Below are 20,760 nucleotides of genomic sequence, written 5' to 3' on the forward strand. Positions count from 1 at the left end.
TGATTTTACAAGTCGGCGAGTGAAAATGGTTTTAGAACCAAGACATGATGGGATCGACCTTATGGAAAAAATATCGCAGTATGGAGGCTATTATGAAAAATGCAACAGAAAATGATATTACCTAACCTATATGCCAGTGAAAAACGATACCTGCCATGATGGGTTTGTAGTCATGGAACCAAAGCAATATTTCAAAAAATCTCCAGAGTACCCTGTAAAAACAACCCATCCCAACACTCCAAGCCAAAAAAAAGGTAAAAAGGACCACAAAAAAGAAAAATAAACTTTAGCAAAAGTAATTTTCATATGTCAACTTATATAAGGACTTTTTGACTCACAATTCTTCATTTGTGTTTTGAGCAATTGGGTGAAGGAGCTGTGGAGAAAAAACCAAGCAAGCTTACTCCATCAAATTCATCCGTTCAAACATCCTCCAATCTTCCAAGTAAACTTCTAACTGATATTTTAATAATTTTCAATGCTTTTTAAATGTTTTTATCAAAAATTTGAACGTGGGAATTTATTTTAAAATTTTCGCTCTACATACATGCGAGTTGGACACATGTGAAATGCATATAGGAAAGCCTTATATGTGACTATGTTAATACCGAACCTGCGTGTGGGCGAATTCAAAATTTGAAACACAATTTTAATGATTCAAAACATCTTTCTTTCTTTTTTCTTTTTTTTTGCAGAATGTCAATTACTTGGCGTGAAAGAGAGCATAGTGCTATTCATAATGAAGTAATGGAAGATCTAGATGCATTAGATGCCTTACAAGGATGTAAATTGTTAAAAATTTTCAAAATGCCAAATATGAAGGCAAATACCAGGTTGCTTGAGATGTTAATCCACTACTAGAGTCCAGAAGAAGATGCTTTTGTTATTGATCAGATGCCCCTGAGGATTGAAATAGAGGATATCTATTTCATCACAGGTCTTTCCCGAAGGGGGGAGAGGGTCCACTCAATAGGAAGAACAAGGGGTAGTCTTAGTGTCAAAGACTACCTAGGCATCTATTGCCCAGGAAACATCGAGAATATTGGAACCCATATTCCAATCAAACATGTAGAGAGTCTATCATTGAGAATCCTTCTTTTTACCATTGCCAGGGTAAAAGGTTCTGCTTCTCTACATCAGGCCTCTCATGTTTCAATGAGTCTTGCAGTGGATTGTATCACTACAGTCTTTGATTGGTGCACACCCCTATTAGCCAATATGAAAAAAAAACTTACTTATATCCAGAAGGGTCAGACAAAGAACTTTGGATACGGAACCATCTTGTGTTCCTTCTTCTTTGAGAGAGTACCTGGGCTTCGTCTCAATGTATTATCCACCATCAACAACCCAAGAGATCCACGGATGGGTAGGTGGGCTAACTTAATGAAATGACTAGGGGGTGGTGATGTCCCTAGGAATGCATTTGATGACGAGATCTTCCTTTGGTGGGAACAACAGGTCATTGCAGTCGAAGACTACCCTTATGTCGGAATGGACTTTAGAGGAGATCTAGATCTAGTGTTGCCAACATGGGGCGCCATAGGTACAAATGTTTTTTTATTTTTTTATTTTAAGATTTTTTTGGATTTTAAGTATAAATGAACTAAAAATCTTTTTGATGAGACAAAATACTTACAAAATTATTGATCATGACATAGATGTTGGACCAGTGAGACCTAATGGTCTACCTCGATACAAGCATCGTGGAAGAGATGCAGAAGGAGCCACAATAGAGACTGAGAGGACCCTCCATACAGTCCATAGAAACTTGGTGAGATTAACTCACCAAGTACCTATGGTGGCTATAGAGGACCTACCAGAGGAGATGCAATGACACATGGTAGGAGTACCACGCGATTGGTTGCGCTATTTTGGTGGGTCGCAAATGCCATCGTTTTCTTCCTTGCTGCTCATCCTAAGCAGGATCGCTAGCTAGATGATAGATTTTTTTTATTAGCCATGATGATGGGCATAAGCCCTAATTTTGTAGGACATTTTGTCCTGATTTTGTATATTGTTTTGGACACAAAACTCTATCTATGTACAAATGGTTTATCATGATTCTCATATATATACAGATGATACTTCGATTATTTTTTATTTTTTAATGTGATGACTAATTTATATGCCAATCTAATGCTTGATTAGTGATAGAATCTGCTAATGAATTTTCTGATCATGTAATATGAATAAATGTGATATAAACAAATGATCTTTGTAATAGATGCACTCTGAGAATTTGGCAATATAAATAAGGATCTCTCACATGATAGATGTTATTCAGTTGAGATACCACCAATTGTGAATCCAAGTAGACTACTAATGAATCAATACCAAGAGATATTGCCTCAGATAGTAAATTAATAACAACAGTATATTTGACAACATTATTTGAAGCGGGACTGATACATACGCCTCTCGAAACCAACAACTAGCTAGATGGATAATAAATAACCCAAGCTATGGAAGCAAGGTTCCCGGTATGTCTACTAGCACCATTGGTGAACCCTAGATATATCAAATCATCCATCAATATCTGCCAAAGCAAATAAAAAATATCGACATCACTATGAAACCAATAGATAGATATGAACAAAGATACAATATTTACAACCAAGCAAATGCTAGGTTGAAGCCTAAGCAAAATACTTGTTAAGATAGAGCCCATTTTTTGGCTTCACCAACTTGTTTCCCTCTAAATCAATCAACTCATAAGCTCTATTTTAAAAATAAAAAAATGACGATGAAGGGACTGCACCACATAGATTTAAACTTGCCTGCCCCCAAGGCATCTTTGTCTTTGTCATAGACCAAGAAAAGGTTGCCTTTACAGAAAACTCTAGGAAATACAACCTTATCATATTGAGTTTTTACTCACTTTTTATGAGCTTCATGAATTATGGCCGCATCTCGATGTTGCTCATCGAGATGTTCCAAATGAACGAGGCATTCTTCGAGACTAGAAGTATCAAGAATAAGTTCAACAACCAATTTGAGGGAAGGAATTTCACATTCCACAGGAAAAATGGATTCCAACCCATAAACTAGTTGAAAAGGAGTAAAATGATTGGCAATCTTAACTGACATTCGGTATGCCCAAAGTGTTAGATATAACATAATGTGCCAATTGGATTGAGATTTGTTAATCATCCTTTGTAGGATGATTTTTAGGGATTTATTCATGGCTTCAACCTACCCATTAGCCTAAGGATAATATGAAGATGAATGCTCCTACCAGAAACCCAACTTAAGAATACCAAACTAGGAAATAACTTGATTGAAGAGAAACAAGGCTATTGTTTCACCATCATTCTTGAAAGTAAGCATAGCCTTGAACCACTTAGTAAAGTAGTCTACAACTACGATGATATACTTGTGATTTCCTTCCGAAGACAGATTACAAGTAGTAAAATCAATACCCCACTTCGTGAAAGGACTGTCGATGATCACAAAGAAAATAAAAGTTGGATGTGTGAGCATTTTTCGAGTGTAAACTTGACAAGGATGGCATCTCTTGACCACTTCAATACAATCTTTGAAGATCGAAGGCCAAAAGTAACCAACACACATATTTTTTTGAGTTGTTGCAAGCCTAGATAGATGACCACAAGCTCCATTGTGGCAATCATTAAGCATAGACTCAGCTTCTTCTAAGGTTAAACAACATTTAAGGATTGAATCAACCCTACTACGATATAAAGTGTCACCTATAATAATATAGCTTTTAGCGAGGTGATGTAATTTTCTACGTTCATCCTTCGAAAAAGTGAGTGGAAACTTCGAAGTCTAGAGATATATAATAATATCTCCATACCAAGGATCTTACGAGGAAATAAGAAAAATATGTTCATCAGGGAAAGTTTCCTCATAAATGATTTCTTCCTCACAAGGCAACTCTAAGTTCAACTCTGCGAATACTAAATATTTCTTAGACTTAGCCAACATGAATTCGAGGTCGAATTATTCTAAAATGACAATCCATCTATTGTCTTTGCCCCCAATCACTCACCTACTAAGAACAAACTGAAATGGATTGACAGTTGCTAAGACGAAAGTGTTTCGAAGAAAAATATAATGTATAAGTCGTTCGATAGCATGGATAGCTTCCTAAGCTAATTTCTCGATGGGAGAATAGCGCAGTTCAGGACCTAATGAGCCTCAGCTTAGATAATATATTATGTGCTCATAGAGAGCATCATCCTCCTAAACCAGAACCATACCAGTAGTCAATTCTGCTGCAACGAGATATAAAAGGAAGTCTCTGCTATAATCAGGTGGACTCAACAAAGGAGTAAAGGTTAATTCTTTTTTCAAAGCATCAAAGGAGCGTTGCGCAAAATCATCCCATAGAAATGGGAACCCTTTCTTAAGAAATATCATAAATCCTTTTGTGATCACGGTGTAATTAGTTATAAATCTCCTTAAGAAATTGGCTTTTCCTTGGAGACTCTAAATTTGACGTATAGAGGACGGGGGAGGTAACTAAAGTATTTCCTCAACCTTGAAGGGATCTACTTGAATCCCTTCAATTAATACAATGAACCCCAATAACCAACTGGATGTGACGGTGAAAACACACTTATTTGGATTCAACTGGATTTTATAAAAACGACATCGTTCAAAAATCAATCAAAGATGTTTAGGTGATCTGTTCTTTTTCGAGAATGAGCCACTAAATCATCCAAATAAGCTTCGATAATATGTTTGATATTGTGAAAAGCATATGACATGGCCCGCTGAAAGGTAGCTCTAACATTTCTAAGGCCAAAAGGCATCTTTTTATATGCAAATGTACCTGATGGGAAAATAAAAGTTATATTATGTTAATCTTCTAAGCAAATAGTAATTTGATTTTAACCAGAAAATTTGTCCATAAATGAGAAAATTTTATTACCTGCACATTCATCAATAATCTGATCAATAAAGGGCATGGGGTAATTATCCTTAGGAAAAGCTTTATTTAGGTCCCTGTAGTCAACGCATACATGGATCGTTCCTTGCTTTTTGTCTATGGGGACTGGATTAGAGACCCACTCAGTTAAAGGAATGGGGTATATGAAACCCGCCTTGAGCAACTTTTCAACCTCAGCTTTGATAGTTGCTTCTTTTCTAGGGTTTACCAGTCGAAGTTTCTGACGAATAGGTTTTGCATTTTCATACGTCTTGATCTCATGCTAAACTATAAATGGATCTATCCCAGGCATTTCCTCATAAGACCAAGCGAACACATCTTGAAACTCTTTAAAGATGTTGGTATAAGTTTGAATTTCTTCAGGGGAACAATCAACTCCAATGAAGACATTTTCAATAATGTTAGGATTCCTAGAGATGTTCACTAGAAAAGTTTGTGAAATGAAAAATATGTTACCTTCTGCAGAAAACTATCCTAGAGCCAAATTATTTAAAACTACATTAACATCACTAGTAGATGAAGAATTGGACAGGCTTGATTCTACTTCTCGCGAATGAGGGAGAAAATATGGCCGATGATGCAAATCATTCCACGGTCTTTCAACACCCGTCATTTCTTCTAGGATGTCTTCTTCAAATGGAAAAACAATATCTAAGAAATCCATAAACGAATTTGAATCTAGAGTCTAGGTCGGGGCCACATCTCCATCTAGCTCCTCTAGTGAAAAAGGAGTAGGATCGAAGTTTGCAGTGTTAACAATAGACTGATAATCAATTTCAGCTGCATGCATAGGAAATTCCATTCCAACTACCTTCCCCTCATCTAATGTGGTGGTAGACGAGGGTAAGGGCAAAGGATCCAAAAAATAACTATTTTCGAGAAGGTGCCTTGGAGGATGAAATAACATTAATTCTAGCTATAGGAGCAGGAAAATCAAAGGTACCCATTAAGGAAGAGTACATTCCAACTCCTAAATTCTCTATAGGTTGTTTGGGATTGTTTACTAATGGAACAGTAGATTCAGAATATGTATTGGACTCACTTGGAGAATAATCCATCTGATTAACCTTTACAATTATCCCTTCATGAGGAAAACAAAGGATGCATAATAACGATGAGACAATAGCATCCATCTCATAAATCCAATTTCTACCTAAAAGGAGATTGTAGTCCAAATTTGTATCAGCTACTTCTACTTCAACATTTACAACCTTACCCCCAACATAGACAGGAAAGGTTAGAATAATCCCATGCAGTATATGAGAATGTCCATCAAATGTTGTTAATAGAGTAGGTGAAGGAAGAGCCTGAGGCGATCCAATAGCCTTCCAACATGATATAAACATTACACGTGAAATCTCCCTCATCAACTATAGTTCGAAAGATATTAGTCTTCCGATATGTAGACTTGATTTGAAAATCCATATGATGTGGGAGTCTCTTCTTGATGTTTGACATATCGAATGTAAGAACAAGAGAGGTTTTTGGATCCGATCACATTGAGCAATGCACTCCTTTGTGTTGGGCATGATTGGAGTACCTCTAACACTGACATAGCACAAGGAATCTGAGCCAGATCTTCTATAATAGAGTATTTCTAGGCTGCCTTAGCATTGGGGTTAATGGTCGAGCATTTTGCAGAGCCTTTTCGCATCTTAGGTATAGACTCAACTACGAGCCTCTCGATATGGAGTGGATCCGAAACATTAGAAGTAGACTTAGCCTTGGTTGATTCTGATTCACCATAATCACATGATGGTGTAGCAATGTCAATATGTGAACTCATCATGTAAACATTTGATGTATTTTCCCCTTCCTGGTTGCCCCCAGTGGGGGTATCGGCATAAGAATTTTGGCAAGCAAGAAATTGTTGCCCTTGGGGAAAAGGGTTAGTTAGCACAGCCTAGGAGTTAGAAGTCCCTTGCTGAACCAACAAGTGATGAGAATCTTGAATATTATGGCAAATATGAGTCAAATGGTCTCCATTGTATAACTTGCATGGAAACTTTACTTTCTTCTTAGACTCTTTTTTACCCCCTCCAACATCATTGTAGGGTTTGTTTGCATTACCCTTCCCATCCTGATTCTTTTTCCTACCATGTCCTTTCTTCTTACCATTAGATTGTTGGTTTCCTTTGGGGTTAGAAGTTTGAACAACATTTATAGATGAAGGTTGAGAAGGCATAGGCACTAATGGTGATGCCTTCATAGAAGAATAAGTTTATAAAGGCAAACTACTGCAATTGATTTAGCAGGTTGGTTGTGTTACTATCAATCAATCTGACCAGCCCATCGACATGGAGACCTGGATTCGGCTTGGCTAAATCAACCTTAGACCTAGGAGGATCAGGAAAATTTTTCTAAAGAACCCCAGATTGAGAATATATAAGTTCTAGTTGTTGGGCTCTAAAAATAGCCCGTTCTTCCGTGAATACACCGGAGAGTGATGCGTCCTTAGAAATATCGGGTTGCAAAGATTTGAGAAACCATTCAAGAAGGAATTCTTGTGGAATATCAACTTTAATGAGCCTCTTCCTTCTCCTCCATTCCTGGATATGATCTGAAATGTGGGTTGCCTAGTCCTGGTGGAAATTAGCCAATAGCTCAGCTCCAGCATTATAATGAATGGGCAACTAAAAATGGTTTTAAAATATAGTAGCCAAATTACTGAATGAAGCGAAGGTGCCCCCTGGTAGTTTAATGTACCATTTAGCCGCATTCCCAATTAGGGTGCATTGAAATAATGTCAACCTGATTGAATCATCTATTAGGGAGTTTGACGAACACCATAAGTGGAAAGTGGTTATATGGTCTCCCAAATCTTCACCTGTATTCCCTTCGAATTTGGGTATATCCGATGAAATTTTGGTTCGAACCAGAGGCCAGGCTGGGTTATATTGGATCAGGTAATTAGTCAATTTGGATAGATCTGGCAAGATTAACGTCGCCAGGAAAGGTAAGCGCAGAGGACCCTGAGGATTCCACCTAGTCTGGGCAGAATTTCCAACGTTCTGAAAAGAATACCCTGGATTTGTGAAGGCACCAGGTTGCCTGAAGTAATTCGTAGAAAAACCTGAACCATAAGGAGAACGTTGTGGCATAGAAAAAAATCGGAGTTTGTCCAACTCCTACCAAAAAATTTCCATATCTAGTGAAATTTCCCCCTAGAGAGGTGTTGAATGGAGCAGAGAGCCCTTGGTAAGGGTTCCATGCATGAGCATAGGGAGAAAAATCTGGAATGAACTCATGGAGGAATATGACATATTCCCTATTATTCGAAAGAGAATTGATTCTCAGCTCCAAGTCCACTAATAGCTGGGTCAGTCCATCCTTGGAAAGGATTATAACTTTGACTTGTGGAGGGAAAAGGTATTGATCCTAAAGATGGGTTAGAATGTGGTATATGACCACTCCCAAAAGGGAAACCCTGAAAAGAAGCTGACCCAATTGCCATGGAAGTCATAGATGTGGAGGCAGACGATGGAAAACTTAAAGGAACCGAAGGAATTGTGCTGGTCGGCATTCCAAAGGGGAAAGAACTAGTGCCGGAGGCAAAAGCTTGGGTGCCCCCAGTCGAAGATGGAATAGAGGTAGAGCCAAAAATTATAGTGCTAGGAGTGATTGAAGGTATGTAAATCATACCTCCTCCTTGTACTGATAAAGGAGTTTTCACACTAATAGCACTCACAGTTGAAACCATGCTCGTAGCAGTGGCCATCGAAGGAATAGATCAATATAGACCAGGGCTTAAAGGCTTGTGGGTTGGAGTCCCGACGTATAATTAAACATCTGGATGATCGTGAGGAAGAGGAGAATTAGGAGTCAAAGGAGTATAAAAAAGTTATTCAACCTCTATGGCGTCTTCTAAATTGAAGAGGACTCTAGAAAGGTTTGGAGTGTTCCTCTCCAACTCTCTACTTAGACAAGGTCTATTTTGTAAATCAATAGCTTCAACCAGAGGATCAATATCCATTGCGCCTACTACCACTGATTGGAAATCACTGGAAAAATTTCTCCTACCCCTTCTAGAAGAAGGCTCAACACTTATAGGTGAAAGCCCACGAAGCCTCCTAGACCAATGAACTGGTCGATCAACCAATTTTACTTATTTTTAAGAGAAGTAATTAAAGACTCAAAAAATTATAAAGCTAGGCCAACTAGGAGAAAATAGGACTCTCTAATAAAGTCCCTAAAATATACAATCAATCAAGCTACTTCCAAGTATTTCCACTCCGGGTGACGAGGACCGGACACCAAAATACAAGAAAGTGAAAATCAAGGACCTTCCAAAAATAGTATGGGATAATGACAACCCATACCTACTAGAGAAGGTAACATAAATAATTACATTGAACTCCAGACAAAAGCCTTTGCCGGTGCAAGCACCCAAGCTTCACAAGGGTACCCTCCAAAAGTACTAATGAATGTGATACAACATATGCCTCAGGTACCACGAGATTCCCCTACGCAACCACCTATGTGATCCCTAGGAATAACAACTAAGGGCACTAGTTCGTATCAAAAGTTGGGTGAAACAGTCCAACAAGTAGGAGAGGGGGTGTCTCTCTTCCTTGCCTTCACTCTCCCTCGTGCTTGACTCCTAGTCACGGAGCTTTCCTGATCTTTCTAACGACACTCGATTTCACTCATTATTCAACATCTATGTTTGATAGTTTGAGTGGCCTTGGAGAGTTAACTCTCCACTCACCTATTCCAATGCCCGAAAGAACTTAAACTTGTTGGTGTTGTTAATGACAAATTAAAAAATTTCTATTTATTTTTGTTAAAGCGCTGGATTTTAGAAGATTGTTCTTTAAGTCAAAGGTATAACGAGAGTGAAACTTATGGTGCTTTCGACGCAAAATAAATCAATAGAAACTTAACTATATGTATGTAGTTAGTTTCTTTGATGAAAAGGGATTTCTACTTGGTTCTACAAAAAACTTATATAAGAAAAATATTTCTTTTTCTTTTTCAGAAGTACACTCCACACACAGTCAAAATCTAAAAAAATGACTAAAAATGATTATTGTGCAAACTAACCTAATCCAAACTCAAATGATGATGCAAGATCCTATGAATGCTATTATAATAAGAAAACATGTTTCTTTACAATATCAATAAGCCAACTTGAAAAAAAAGAGGGAAAAAAATTCAATAACAAATTTCCCTCAAAACCAAGCAAAACCAATTGAAAAAGTTCACAATTGCTCAAAAACAAAACAAAAGAAACCAAAAACAAAAACTTGAAAAGAAAAAGAAAGGAAAAAGATATGTTTTTATATTTTTATTTTAAAAACCCAAAGAAATTTTTAAGGTCACAAAAGACTACTAAACTTCAAAGATCAAGAAACGAGCATAAAGAGTCCCTGAACTTCGTAAGTTATGTAACTCATCAATAAAATGAAATTTCAAAGAAGAAATGACTACAAACTTGCATTAACTGATCTGACTAACAGTATAAAAGACTTCAACAAACCAATAGAATGTCAAGAAAGACTCTCAATATTGCCAAAGAGAAACTCAAAACCCATGAAAAACAAAAAAGGTCAACCAAAAAAGGAAAGCAAAGCAAAGCAACTTGAAAGTTAGGATATACATGAAACTGAAACCAATTTCTTGTTCTGGAAAGCCAAAACAACCAAGAACTTCTAACAGAAGCGTTGAACCCAAAATGCAAACTGAAACCTCACTCAAAAAGCAATCCTAGGTCAACTAGGTTTTTCACCGAGAATAAGATTCAAAATTGAAAACTTGCAAGAGAGCAGAGCTCTATTGACAGTGAATGACAAGAAAATAGCAAAAGTCACCAAGCAACAGACTTAACTGGGAAAAATATTTTGAAAAATTAATTCAAAACTAGGAATATGTTACTGCGTAAAGGCACAGAGGCATGCACACACGTTTCAAACACAAGAAACTCGTGTATACATGAGTCTGTTCGAGGAAACAAGTGTGTATACGCTGTTAACACCTAGGTTGTTCCCTATGACTCCCAAGGGAATACGGCCGGGGTAACCACTAACCAATCTTTGGATCACTGTTTCTAGCCAAACTGTGATCAGAGAGGGCTCTCTCTTTTGATTTGTATCTGTTATGATAGGGTTTTAGGCTAGGTATTATGCACAGGTTTGTTTATCTTTTGGTTGAAGAGTTTCTTTCAGGTCTTGTGATGTAGTATTCAAAGAGTCAAATATCATTGGGCAATGGAGTCTATAGCTGCAGGTATCTAGGAACCTTGAGGTGAATTGGTGAAACTTACAGGGCCATTTGGATACTTCATACAACAAAATTTTTGATTTATAACATGAACAGGTGAAACAAATAGTGAAAGCATTTAAGAATTTTCACTAAAGTATTTAAGTATTTCCACCAAACTAGGTATGAGAAACGGATAGATGTCTCAAGAGCAAACTTGAATCCCTGGAATGTCTATCACTGCAAAAGATATAGTTTTAAAGTGTAGCAATTAAGAATTACACTTCTTTCACTGTATCTGAAGAAAACATGGATAATAGCTCAGATTGAGTTCAGGGTAATCAGTGATTTAAATCCTGGAACTATTCTTCTACTTTGCTATTAAGTGTAAAACATTTAAACAATAAAAGAGAACAAAAGACTCGAAAACATGTAACACAGAGATTTAAGAAGGACTTATTGTTTTATGGAAACACTCTGGAATCCTGCAACATTCACCATTCATCACAATGCATCAAGGTACGCCAAGCTTTGGAAATTCCATTCACCCTTTGTATTATTTCTCTGAGAATTTTACAGCAAGTGAGATCTCCAAAATGAAATAAACAAACAACCCCTAAGCTTATGTGCGGGGCGAATATATACATACGATTTTTACAAAAAATATCTGAGTTCTAAGTTATCTCAGACTTAATATTCTCACCAACTTTTGTGATATTATTATCAGAAATTTATTACAGCATTGAATACAAAATAAAGGCGTTTGATGTTCTGTCAGAAGATATTTTGGCCTTTGGGAGCTGCTAAGTCGGTTGGGATACTTTGATCAAATGCTTGAGAACGACTTTATGGCTCGTGCGCTGTATTTTTGGGTCTGCCACTGTGTGATTGTTGCTGCTGTGGTGAGTAAATAGCCTGCTGAGTTGGCTCAGCATCTGTCTTTTCCTTGTGGATTTTCCACCAAAATTCTGCCTGTGCATGACTGTTCATAAACTGGAGAAAATTAACGCTACAGGTTCTGGCCTGATAAGATTATCTGTGTCAAATTCTCCATACTTCCTGTGTGGGCAATTGGTGTTTTATGATTGCCTCCATAGTTTCATCTGCTTCTGTATACTTAAAGAAATTTGGTGGTGTATCAAACAGGTGATCAATTTCATTCATAATAAAAAACAGGTTATCCACCTATCATACAAATTTGCCCTGATGCTGGCCCTGTTTCTGCTGAGGTACTGGGCTGTTTTGCAATTTGTGCTGCAGCATGGGCATCAACCCTTTTGATGTAATTTTCCAGGGTAAGCAGTCTTCCTACACTGCTTAATATGCTGGGGAGGCCTCTGTTTTGTAATGCCAGGAATCTGTCCAGGAATTTGTTGATTTCGGTCTGCATATCCTGTGTTCTCCTCTCCAACGTTCCAACTAGGCTTCTTAGTGTCAGGACTCTTTTAACTACTGAGATTGTTTCAGTCCTGTTAGTAATTCCCATGGTAGCTAGTTGAGAGCTAGTTTTGTTATTTAAAATATTGATCATTCTGCTGGCAGCATCTGGCATGTGGCCAAGGCTTGCTCTAGCTCTGTGTATTTCTCTGTTTGCCTTTGTAATGAGTACTATTTGCTCATCCATAGTCTCAATATACTGCCACTGACTGGTGATGGACCGACCAATGTTACCCCAGAGGACTGCTTTTAACTCTGCTGTTACCTTTTCTAGTGTGAGTTCCTTTTCCAGTTCAGTTATCCTCTTCTTTAGAACTTTTACTTCTCGTTCCTTTGCAGTCTCATTCTGCTTGCTCTTATCAAGTCTTTCATTTACTTTAGTCAAAGATCTTTTGACTTCATCAAGCTCTTTCATTTGAGCCTCAAGAACTTGGATTTCGGCTTGCAGCTTCTGCATATCCAGACTAGGAGTTTGCTCTGTTGTTGGTGTAGCTGTTGTTGTAGTTGGTGCTGTAGGCCCTGTCTGTTGAGGAGGAGGGTAGTTGTTGGTGGGGCTTCCTCAAGATTGATTATTTCAGGGAGAGGCTGGGAGGTTTGGCCCTCTTCTTTTTGCTTTAATGTTGTCTGTAATGCTGCCTTTGCAGCTTCTGATTCTCCTAGTTTGTCTTGAGTCCGAACCAGCTCCTTGTACAGGGATATCATTAGATCTGTGGCATCCTTTTCCAGCCTTTGCTGGGCAACCTCGTCTGTTTGCGGATGGATGGTAGCTGGGAGCTTGATTTTCTTCCTTAAGGCCGCCATGTCTGCATCCCTTAGCTTCAATAGTTCTTGGATACCTTTAACATCTTTAGGATCATGTCCTATTTCTATGATTACATCTTCCAAGGACTTGATTCTGTTGTCCTTGGCTTGTGATGATGCTCTCTCCAATTCCAGCTGAGAGGCTGTATTATAAGGCTACTCTTCAATTTGTAGTTTTCCAATGTTTCATCTGCCAAGGAGGCATACACCATTTCACCAGTTTGTTTGTGCAGTTCGATTTTATCCATAGGGTGTATGTCTTTAGCCAGAACCTCCATGTTGGTCCTTAGGTAATCCGAGGTAGATTGGGGATGCAGAGTTGTGGGCATGAAGTGACTCATGATCATTTTGCCTTCACTTACATCAAAGGCAGACATGAGTCTTTGCTGATTGGTGGGAGCCAGGTTCAGCAAATGATTGTACAGCTGCACTTTAATAGGATCACTCCTCCTTTTAATGTCATAAATTGCTGTTTGATGCTTACCTGTCCTTCTTTGTGTTGGCTGGAGGAGCTGACCTCTCCTCCTATAGCTCTATCATGTTCATGCTGGAATGAACTGGCTGAAACTTCTCCGTTGGGTGGGCCCATGCCCATTGCTTGTCTTATTGCTATGTCATCCTCTGGAAAGTCATTTAACCTTTGTCTTTTCTCTCCCTGATTGATGGATGAAGTCAGGGGAGTCTCTCTATCTCTTTTCCTGGTTAAGTCCTCCTTCTGTGGGGTTTGGAGGACCGAGGTATCAAAAGTAGTTTCTGCCCCAGGAGGCACTATTTTCTGAGCCTGTTGCTCAGTGGAACTTGGAGCATCAATCACTTTTTCTTGCTGCAAGGGCTGCTGTTTATTATATTGTACCTCTTCTTGTTGCTGCCTTGTTCTGCTGCTTCATCTCTTCTTGCTGTTGTAGCAATGTCTCCACTTGTTCTTCTGTCAATGGAGGTGGCTGTTCCACCTGCTTCCCTTTATCTTTGCTGGCTGTCTGCGGTGCTTTCTCGGCAGTTTGCTGCTGTGTTGTTGATGATGTAGTAGCTGCTCCAAGCTGCTTTTTGTATGAGAGGGGAACCTGTCCACAAGTTTCTAAGTCAGCTTCCTTTTGCATATTTCTAGCCTCTCTCTCTAGTAGCTCTTCATTAGTAATTTCCTCCTCTAGGGTACCTTCTTCCCAATTTGATGCATTGGCATACTGTTCAATCTCAGGTTGTCTCTTGTGTGCATAGCTACCCAATTTGTATTTTATCCTCCTGAGGGAGACAAAATGATTGGGGTCATAGGGTATCCATTCAAAACTAGTTTGCAGTCTGAGGCCCTCCAGGATATTGTCTGCCTCCTTCCACCCCTCCTCTTTTCTGTTATATAGGAAAGGACCCAGCTGGCTCCTTACTTTTAACTGTGACTTCTTGTTCTTGCTCTGAAAATGGAGGTAGTCTGAGTTTCCAAACTGTCTGAAATATTCCAAGGCAAAAAGCCTCATGGGGACATACCTTGGCAACCTAAAAGGGTTCAACTCACAGCCATATATCCTGATGACTGTGTGGTTTTGGTAGAGGTACCAATTACCAATGCTGTAGGATTTATTCAAATGGAGAATTCTCCTCATGTCATCAGTTAGTCTTGGAGGAGGAGTACCATGCAATACTGTCAGGGCTGGATAAATGAATAAGTCAATGAACTCAGAGTATGTGTAAGGTGATACAGAGGTATGATGAAAAATAGAGGTCCAGAACACCACTGACCTTGGATTTCCCTGGGCATTGAGTTGCTTCAAAGGAAAAGAGAATGTGGCTGGCTGATAAAACAAGAATAGGTGGTATATGTATGAGGTATACCTGAATAGTCTTTCCCTCTTCAAGTTCATAAACTGGTCATGGATTTTATCTGCAATGTATGTGGCATAATCATAATGTACAGCTGGGGGCTTACCAGGAGAAAATAGAGACAGCATTGCCATTATGCTTTCATCCACATCCTCCATTCCCTTGAATCCTAGGGCATAGCTGATCAAATCTACTAACATCCTGCCCAATTCATTCAAGTACTGATATCCAATAGGAGGAGTTCTGATGGATTCAGAGCCTGGTTTTACAAACAGCTGATTGATTTTAATGAGTTGGTCACTTGACAGCTTGCTCCCTCTCTTTATCAAATTCTGCATATGGAGGGGGGTCAATTGCTTGGCAGTATGGAAGTGCAGCATTTCATTTATACTCTCTGGGGTGATATGGAACAGGACTGAGCCTGTGGGGCTGATGACAGCTCTTTGGTTTGGGTCATAACATTCCTGGCAGCTGTAGACCAACTCTGGCATAGGATTTACCTGGGGGAGGTTGTAGATGGGCAAGTTTGAGTCCCAAATCCCTAAGATGTCTACTCCACTCAGGTGCTGGGCTTTCAACTCATTCATCATCTGAATATTATACTTGGAGCCCATAAGAAACCAGTCCAGCATTTGATAATCCATATCTCCCAGGGCTTTCCATGCTAATTCCTGGTGAGGAGCGTTGAGGGGCTTGATTTTCAGAGCAATAGGAGTGTCCATGGTTTTCTTTAAGCTCAACAACTCTAAGTAAATGGCTCAAAAGGACCAGCACAGAACAGAGGTGCTTTTGTACAAACAGTGTTGAGTTTCAAGTATCAGAGCAGGAAATTATACAACAGCAATTGAAATACTGTTTATATCAGGAATCAAGGCTACTGTGTGGTCTCACTATGTCCTCTTCAATAGGTGAATTCCGTAAACAAGAGTCTTTCGGGAATGCGCAGGCAATACCTCTTTTTTAGTGAAAATACGGGCAACAAGGCTCAGCTGGCGTTTTTGGACTTCACAATTACAAATGGGATATATGCAGAGGGAAATGGCCGGTGAAATTATGAGTTTTATCTTTTCTCTAGCCCTCTGAGTAATTTTACTTTCAACTGCAGGCGTATGGAGGATAGAAAACGAAAAATACCTGGTAATATCACGAACAGAGGTCGTGTATGCGTGCAAGGTTGATGCTGTGGAGGTCGCCTTGGTCAACTGAGCAGGTTGGCAGAGTTCAGGACGTAAACGGCCATGCAGAGAAAACAGTAGAGAAATGCGTAAAAATGGGAAAAATAGGCGTTTTTTGGCTTAATATGGGCTTTTTACAATTTTGGCGCTTTTTAGTGATGACGTCAGCATGTCGTCATTGGTGGGTCAAGGTCAAGTGACGTCAGCTGATGTCATCGGGTGACGTGGCGGTATGCTGTTGGTCCATGGGGGATGGTGCGGTGGCAGCCACGTCAACGGCGAGGTGGACGAATAACGGAGACAAGGACAAGCGGACGTGACGTGGCGATATACAGTTGGAAAACGGTTGGCGGTTAGGACCGTAGCGGTTACGGTTAAGGCTAGCCGCTACAGTCTCTCGGGGCGGTTTGGGTACGGTCCCAGAAGTGTCAGACCTGGCTCTGAGAGCCTTCATCGTGCGACGCGTGGACTGGCCCTGACGTGACGCAACGTCACTTTCTCGGGCGTTAACGGTCCGCTGCGGGGGCTGCTCCGATATCATTGTGGATCGTCGGATCCTCGGGACTTGATCCGACGGTGGGCGGAGCAACAACGTGCTCGGATTATATGCGCGGGTGGAAAACTTTGGATTGCGGGTTTTGTAAGGTTTTCAATGTAATTCAGTTGAATTGAACCCGCGCACTGATGCTTGGAATAAACGCTAAAGGGGGGTCTTGGACCTTGGTAATCTTTGCAAAGAGGGTTTAGGGGTAAAAAGGGGTTTTATGAGGTTTTTAATGCAAATGAGGGTTCAAAAGGTAAGTTGGGCTGTAGCAAGGGGGAGTAGGATGTGATAGGTTCACCAAAGTGACCAGAGGTCATTTTGGTTCCTTTTTTAAGAACATATGGCTATAATGCCAAGGGAAGAGGTATTTATAATATTTGGGGCTTTATACACCATAGTGTTAGTATTATTAGGGGAAAGGTAAGATAGGGGAGCTATATAGTAAGATTAGAGGTTAATATGAATGAAGGGAGCAAATGAAGGGGATCTCACTGAGTTTATCTGAAATTGATTTAGTTTAGAGAGTAGATCAAAATGAAAAGTTTCTAGACAAGAAATGTGGCTTCTGAATGAACAAGAACCACCTGTTGTGCCCTACAACAACCCCCCATTTCATAACAATTTTATCACAAACAATTTACATATGAAATGGGTCCCTTTTAAAATTTTTAATTGGCATTAATAAACTTGTTCAAATAAGGTATGATAATCAAATGAATTTATGCAAAAAACCCTTATTGAGCAAGTGATAAGCAATTTTTGGTTAAGTCCAAAGAAGTAATCGCAAGTTCGGTTGCCATCTTTGTTTTTCCCGATGCGATATCGCTATCGGCCATCGGCAATAGCAAATGCACACACAAAAGGGCACATACCTTTTTCCCGACGCGATATCGGCGATCGGCTATCGGCATGGCACTATGTCGTGTGGAAAATGTTTTAACACTCCGGCCCGATGCGATATCGGCTATCGGCATTCGCTAAAAGCAATTGATACACATTTGGGGGTTATGTTCGCGCGCCGAATGCGATATCGCAATCGGCGTTCGCTAACAAACTTTCCCAAGTGATAACGCCACACACACTTCCGATGCGATATGATGACGCATAATGATGACCTCAGTTCCAAAAGGTGATTATTTCAAAGCATTAAAGTTATATTTAAATCGATTTGACAAAATCACAGATTTCAAAAAGCCGTTAAGTAAAGGGATAAGGTAATGCATGCGTATTTAAAAGCTTTGCCCCTTCGAATTAACGAGCAATTACGATTAGACCTTTGAAAGATCTATTACACGCTTTAAGGAGTCATTCGGTTTAATAACTTAAGTAATGGTCATTTATGAAGCTGTAGGCCGTAAAATCACCATCATTACATCTACGGTGCCTGCTCAAATCATTAAATCCGCAGCCTCTTTTAGGAATAATCTCGCCACGCTTCAAATCATATATTTATCCCGTTATGGATTGTCATTGTTATTTCTTTGTTACGATTTCTCTTGCACTTGTGTAGAATTCGACTAACGAGAGAAGTCTGAATATGATGGGAAAAAAGTCCAAGAAGATGGCAGGTTCTACTGCGACACCCGCCTCAGGCCAAGCTGCTACACCTTCAAGGAAGGGCTTAATCTCAGATACTACATGCACTGGTCTTACTGGTACTACATGGCAAGGGACATACAATTTGCTAGAAGGAGAACAACCAGAAGTGACAGTAACGGAGGCAAGTGTGGATGAATTAAGAAAGTCTGAGGCAACTCTTAAAGATTTGGCTGACTCTTTTCTGCACAGAATAGCAGCCAGGGAACAAGTCCTGCCTTATACTGATGTGGTACGTTGGGCAATTGAAGAAGTTCCTCTCACTAATAGAACCTTCGTTTCTAAGGATAGAAGGATTTTCGGCTCCTTCAAGCCTGAAGACTTAAGACAAATGTATCATTTGCCCAATCCCGAGCAAGTCTATAACAGAGCATTTGTGGAAAAATTTGCCAGAGAGAATGAATCACCAGCCGAACCTCTACGAGAGTGGAGGCAAAATCCAGCAAAACACAAACAGGATATGTCGGGTAAGTACTCCAATGCCTCTCTGGCTTCACCTTACTGCTATGCTGGAATTATGATGTGTAGATTGTGGGGATTTCATGATTCTGCAAATATCCATGTTGATATGGTTCCCTTAATGGAAGCGGCCGTTAATAGTATAATTATGGATTGGGCCACTATCCTGTCTGATAAGTTGGTCTTAGCTATTCATGAGTTTAGGGCCAAAACCAGAGTCTCTGAGAGAAAAATCCCACCTTTTTATTACTCTGCATACATTATGGATGCCCTTTGTTTTAATTCTGAGTTTCCTGTCCTTGGTTGGAGATGGACAACCCATGACCCAACACCTATTCATTTGTATCATCGTAAATTGTGGAAACCTTCTCACAAAGATCATTTATACCAAATTTGCAATGGTTTTATGGTTCCCGTTCACTATTCTATTTTTGACAGACCTATCCCTAGGATTTCTTATGAAGCCTCTTTTGACCTGCCAGCCGTAGCCCATTGGTTCGGCGAAGAATGTTTTTCTTATATCAGAGTTTTTGGAAGCAAGGCCAGGCCACATGTTCTTCCCGTATACATCCCAGACAAACTGTTGGCCCGAGAAATCTCTTATCAGATAATGTCTGAAGGTGTTACCCAAACTCTCAAAGAGGAGAAGAAGAGAGGATGGCCATCGTTTCCTTTAAGAATTGGAGTTTATACGCTGCTAAATTATAAACATGCAGAAAAGGAAGCAGCAAAACTCCAAATGCTATCTCTAGTTTCTATTCCCAACAGACTCTATGACCCGAACAAGGCTGCTTTCATTGCCTTGGAACAGGCTAAGCTGACAAAGGTGGTTCACCAAGAAGACCAGTTTGACGACCTGTTCATGGGTGCTGATTCAATAAGCCAAGTCAAACAACTTGCTGCAATGAGATATGAAGATATGGAATTAACTGAATTTAATAAACTTAGAAAGCAAAGGTTGCAAACTTTGCCTCTAAAGTTATTATCTACAACCCCAACTTCATCCTCAAGCGAGCCTGATCAGCCAGAAATAAATTTACCTCCCGTTACAATTAGAGAACAGGAGGAAAGTCAGAGAAAACTGCAGGCAGAAAGGCAGCAAAAAGCACAAATTGAACAAGAGCAGAGAAGACAAAGGGAGGTAGAAGAGCAGAGAAAGCAAAGAGAGATAGAAGAACAGAGGAAACGAGAGGAAGAAGAAAAAATAAGGAAAGAACTGGAAGATAGGCAGAAAAAGGAATTGGAGGAACAGCAACGGAGAATACAAGAGGAGCAACAGCGGAAGGCATTCGAAGAACAGCAGAGAATTGAAAAAGAAAAAGAACAGAGTAAGCAAATCTCTGTCGATACTGAATTGATTGAGGAATGGAACCAATTTGATTCCATTATAAGTGGTAAAGAAGTCTCCAAAGACTCAGATGCCTTAAAGACTCCTGATATTACTGTTTCTCCGGTTCTTGAAGGAACCAGCGGCCCACCCACAGTACAGAATGTTGAAGAAGTTACTCAGAATCCATCAGATCAAGTTGATCTTCAGGTAGAGGAAATTCCTCCTCTAGACATTTTCTACAGCCCTAAGCATAAAGCCGTTGTAAGACGCTCAAGGAAGAGGCGAAGGCTTGATCAACTTTCTGTCTCAAATGAGCAAACAGTCACGGGCAATGTCGTCTGGAAGGGAGAATTAAGTCCCTCTGAAGATTTAACAAAGCTGTCGCAATTTGCGGGAGCTTATTCAGCAGCAACCATTGACAAAGCATCCGAAGTGAGTCTTCTTTTGAAGACTAAAGAGCATGAGGTATATGCATTGCAAGCAGAAGTGATAGAGG

The sequence above is a fragment of the Pinus tabuliformis genome, chromosome X (genome assembly GCF_031772625.1).
Source record: "Pinus tabuliformis cultivar Carrire ecotype Pingquan chromosome X, CPIR1, whole genome shotgun sequence".
NCBI classification, from domain to species: domain Eukaryota; kingdom Viridiplantae; phylum Streptophyta; class Pinopsida; order Pinales; family Pinaceae; genus Pinus; species Pinus tabuliformis.